The sequence below is a fragment of the Mizuhopecten yessoensis genome, unplaced genomic scaffold (genome assembly GCF_002113885.1).
Source record: "Mizuhopecten yessoensis strain PY_sf001 unplaced genomic scaffold, ASM211388v2 scaffold9847, whole genome shotgun sequence".
Taxonomy (NCBI): Eukaryota; Metazoa; Mollusca; class Bivalvia; order Pectinida; family Pectinidae; genus Mizuhopecten; species Mizuhopecten yessoensis.
In genome coordinates, this window is record NW_018408252.1 from 2,441,580 (window position 1) to 2,447,707 (window position 6,128).

The following is a 6,128-nucleotide window of genomic DNA, read 5'->3' on the forward strand; positions in this document are numbered from 1 at the left end:
GATAAACACACCAACAAAAATACAATTTAATGTTTTTATTTTGGTGTCTCGAACGCACGGTAGTCTAAATACTAGCGTTTGTTTGTAAATATTGACACGAGGTTTGCGGAAAGAAGTCTGCCAATATTTACATATAATCATACGCGGTGAACTGGGTCACGTTCTACACTCAAGTTATTGAGAAATAAACAGACTTGCCCACGCTTTAGAGGCGTTTTCATGGTATGAACATTGGTCGACTATTTACAAATAAATATATAATAATAACGATCTTTTTGACATCATTCATTGACTTTTCTTTTTTATATTAATCTTGGGCCATCACTTTGTTATGTTTTCTATATTGCCATTAATGACGTTTAATAAAAAACCTTACATTTTAATAAAAAAAAACTTGTTTATTTTTTGTGACTTAGTGCGGAGAAATATATATTGTCAAATATAAAAATATGGTCATTTTAATAGAAATTTTTCCAGAGCGACAAAACACAAAAACAAAAAATACCGCAGATTCAATACCAAAGATTAAATATACCATAGCGTCTAGACAAAATGATGGCGAAATAACAAAACCAAAAACTTAACAATGAAAATATAACACGGTGTCAACAGACAATGACACTATAACACAGCGTCAACATACAATGAAAATATAACACTGCGTCAACAGACAATGACAATATAACCCAGTGTCAACAGACAATGAAAATATAACACAGTGTCAACAGACAATGACAATATAACACAGTGTCAACAGACAATAACAAGATAACCCAATGCCAACAGACAATGACAATATAACACAGTGTCAACAGACAATGAAAATGTAACACAGTGTCAACAGACAATGACACTATAACACAGTCTCATCAGACAATGACAATATAAGACAGTGTCAACAGACAATGACAATATCACCCAGTGTCAACAGACAATGACAATTTAACACAGAGTCAACAGACAAAGAAAATATAGCACAACGTCAACAGACAATGACAATTTAACACAGAGTCAACAGACAAAGAAAATATAGCACAACGTCAACAGACAATGACAATATCACCCAGTGTCAACAGACAATGAAAATGTAACACAGTGTCAACAGACAATGAAAATATCACATAGCGTCAACAAACAATGACAATATAACACATTGTCATCAGACAATGATAATATAACACATTGTCAACAGATAATGGCACTATAACCCAGTGTCATCAGACAATAACAATATAACACAGTGTCATCAGACAATGATAATATAACACAGTGTCAACAGATAATGGCACTATAACACAGTGTCATCAGACAATGACAATATAACACGGTGTCATCAGACAATGACAATATAACACGGTGTCATCAGACAATGACAATATAACAGTGCCAACAGACAATGACAATATAATACAGTGTCAACAGACAATGACAATATAGCACAGTGTCAACAGACAATGAAAATGTAACACAGTGTCAACAGACAATGAAAATATAACACAGTGGCAACAGACAATGACAATATAATACAGTGTCAACAGACAATGACACCATAACACAGTGTCATCAGACAATGATAATATAACACATTGTCAACAGATAATGGCACTATAACACAGTGTCATCAGACAATGATAATATAACGACACGAGGTTTGCGGAAAGAAGTCTGCCAATATTTACATATATTTATCAATGTTAGCACACAATGACAATGTAACACAATGTTAGCACACAACGACAATATAACACAATGTTAGCACACAACGACAATATAACACAATGTTAGCACACAATTACAATATAACACAATGTTAGCACATAATGACAATATAACACAATGTAAGCACACAATGACAATATAACACAAGGTTAGCACACAATGACAATATAACACAAGGTTAGCACACAATGACAATATAACACAATGTCAACAGACAATGACAGTATTACACGGGGTCAACAGACAATGACAGTATTACACGGTGTCAACAGACAATGACAATATAGCACAGTGTCAACAGACAATGACAATATAATACAGTGTCAACAGACAATGACACTATAACACGGTGTCAACAGACAATGACAATATAATACAGTGTCAACAGACAATGACAATATAGCACAGTGTCAACAGACAATGAAAATATAACACAGTGTGAACAGACAATGAAAATATAACACAGTGTCAACAGATAATGGCGCTATAACACAGTGTCATCAGACAATGACAATATAAGACAGTGTCAACAGACAATGACACCATAACACAGTGTCATCAGACAATGATAATATAACACATTGTCAACAGATAATGGCACTATAACCCAGTGTCATCAGACAATAACAATATAACACAGTGTCAACAGATAATGGCGCTATAACACAGTGTCATCAGACAATGACAATATAAGACAGTGTCAACAGACAATGACAATATAATACAGTGTCAACAGACAATGACACCATAACACAGTGTCATCAGACAATGACAATGTAACAGAGTGTCAACAAACAATGACAATATAACACAGTGACAACAGACAATGACAATATAACTCAATGTTAGCACACAATGACAATGTAACACAATGTTAGCACACAATGACAATATAACACAATGTTAGCACACAATGACAACACCAAAGGCCAGAACAGACAATTATGTCATTGCAATAGGATAAAATGTCAACAAACAAACAAACAAACAAACAAACAAACAAGGGCAAAATCGACCTCATCGTGAACAATCAATGACAAAAGTCTTAGCTGCGCCAACAAACAATGACAAATCCACCGCACCGTGCAGTTATTACAAAATAGTCATGATGGTGACACAGTAGAACAAAATAGTCATGATGGTTACACAGAAAAACAAAGTAGTCATGATGGTGACACAGAAAAACAAAAAAAGTCAGTAAAGAATCAGCACAGAAGGATAGAAAATACCACCGGGACAAAATACAACCCCGGCGTCATCGGAAAATGACCAAAATGGCCCATGGAACAATAACAGGAAAACAATCTATTTCCGACCACCTGTTTATGTCACCTAGTCCCGAATTGAGTTCATGATCTCTTGGGGACTCTGTGTTATGGTATTTTGAGGTACAAAATAGAAATTGTGATAAAGGTGAGGAGCGTATTGGTCATGTTTTATCTTTATTTTGGTCTCCTGACCATTTCATTACTGTGATAGATTGAGGTATACCATCAATCAATTCACTGCATGAAATCAATAGGTGGCAGAATATAATGTCAATATACACCATTTATATATTTTAACACAGATTATGTTATTTTAGATTAAATTTATAACTGGAACGCCACAAACGGCCAAGTGTACGCCAATCAAGTATTGTTTAAACATTTGTGTAAAATTACCGACTGCTCCATTGGATTTATTATCTCAAAAACCAAACAAAATATATGGTAATCCTCATATTTACAATTTTTCTTTTAACAATAACACCATTAAAAGAGTCATGTTAATCCATGCGAAACAGCCATTTGCAAAAGCCGTTGACAGACAGCTAAACCCCGCCCACTTTCTCCGTGACAACAAAAGAAAAAAGTTCCTCCATTTCAATATTTTTATTCACATAAAATATCCATATTTTACTTCACACAATAATTTCATAATTGAATTAGAAGGTAATGGAATATTTTTTTTTTATATTTGTATGAAATTGAGGAATTGGGGCAGAATCCTAAGTAGAAAAAACTAATGACCGCGTACGTCCATCGTTTGAAAGTGATGCGCACAAAGGCAGGAAATAAAGAGTGCTACGATATCGTCGAGCGATATTGACTCCTATGCTAGGCCTGGCCCAGGAATCTCGAAACTTCTTAAATCCATTCTTAGTGCTTAACTTTAAGCATATGCTTAACTTTAAGTATATACTTAAAAAAGTTATCTCAAAGATTCTTAAGTCCCCATTCTCAAATTTTAAGTTAAGAAGGGTTAAATATTTGAGAATGGTAAGGAGCATGCTTAAATATTTAAGAAAATGCTTAAATACATAAAATGATCAACTATAATTGTCTGATCAGTCATGAATTCCAACCGCTAAAAGCGAGTGAGGAGACAAAAGGCTTTGTGTTTGTATTTTTTTTTTAATTTATATATTTATTCATAACTAGCTAACACGTCGGATATAATTACCGAACCAGTATTTGGGGCCATATTCTATACAGTCTTATATCACCGGATATCCATAAAATCAGACGTCGGTAAATACCTAATGTGGCCTATTTGGTTTTGGCCATTGAGAAAAAGGATATTTTATCCGAGGATTCAGAATTTTGGCAGGTTCTGACCCCACCCGAGTGTAAAATGTTTATATCCCGAAAACTCACATAGTGATAGGCTCCTTTCCTCATATATTTCTTTCCCTGAATTTCGGTAAAGGAAATATTGTAAATGCAACAATTAATGATATAGCATTTCTTATTGATGACAGACTATTAATGTCGATTGAAAACAAAATCTGTGTTAATACATCAACAGTCAGATTTACAACCTGTTAATCTCGTTACACGCATTAAATATCGCATTTAAAACTAGGTCATTGCTTTGTTAATGAGATAAGTACTGTGTTTTAAGGAGATATGCAACTTACTGTCGCTTTTAAATGAGATAACCAATGCGTTGACTCTAAGGGTTGTCAATGATTAACTGGTTACTGGTTCCACAGGGGTTCGTTACAAATGTCTGAAATACACATTTGTTATACTGATATGGGTCACAGCACACATAATCATTCGGTCGGAAGACCTCGAACCGGTTACCAAAATCAATAACAGAATAGTGGGATATTTATGTACCCCATTGGAAATTGAATGTGCAGTTATTGAAATTGCTGTTTGTAAGCATACCAGCATACCAAGTTTTTATTTTGGTGTCTCGAACGCACGGTAGTCTAAATGCTAGCGTTTGTTTGTAAACATTGACACGTGGTTTGCGGAAAGAGGTCTGCCAATATTTACATATATTTATACGCGGTGAACTGGGTCACGTTCTAGACTCAAGTTATTGAGAAATAAACAGACTTGCCCACAATTAGGTTATCGATTCAGAAACAGTGGCAATTGTAAATATTAAGGAAATAACTCATTAACTTTATACCGATTTAAACATTTAAAAAAATAATAAAGTATTATTTCCACCTGTACTCTGCATCTATATAGTATATAAGTACATATATTTATTGAATTTGCTATCAGAAGGTTATTGTAACTTACTTGAATTATACATTTCTATGAGAAAAATATTTGCTCAAACAAGTTCAATGTTTTGCTTTTGATGCCATGGTAACCTCCCTCTATAATTTGTGATATCCGATAGGGAACATTTTCCACTTATTCAGTTTTGCCATTTGAGTAAATCAAGAGGATTTGTGATCTGTATTTAGTTCACCTGGTCCGAAGGATTCCTCAGATTCAATCGAGTTATTCACATGTACATCGAGGTATAAACTAATATGCATGTACGTATACATGGATGGATGAATAAATGGATTGATGGTTGGATGGGATAGAGGAATGTAGATAGATGGATGGATGGATGGATGTTGATGGGTGGGCGAATGCATGAATGATTTATTTATCGTGACAGGCATAAAATATATTTTGGTTTTATATTAATTTAGATAGCTGTTATATGTACATGTAGTACCTATGTAATAGCTACAGCTGTATGTAGGTGCTATATTTTCGCGGTGACAGAAGTAACGAATGTCTTACATGTTAGCATGCCACTTATGTGTGAGTAATTGTTTAATGCATGATCATCTGTGTCAGTAAAAAAATGAAGCATCGAGCCCGACCTGATTGTGCATTCGTTATTATTTCAGGCCCCAATATGCAACCGGTTACAATAATTGTCGGTCATTCAAAAGACGCAGAATATAAATAAATAGCTCAAGAGAAAACATACACCGCCATTGATTTGTCAACAGCTTTTAAATAAGGCGAGGTACGTAGCCGCCCGCCGTTAACTGCTACACTTAAATTCGAACTTAACAGCGTTACACGAGTTTAGGGAATTCCCCTAGCTTTTTTTCTAATTATAGATATGGATTATCGAGACCTTTGTAATTTCAACTGTGTATGTTATCTGTCACATGT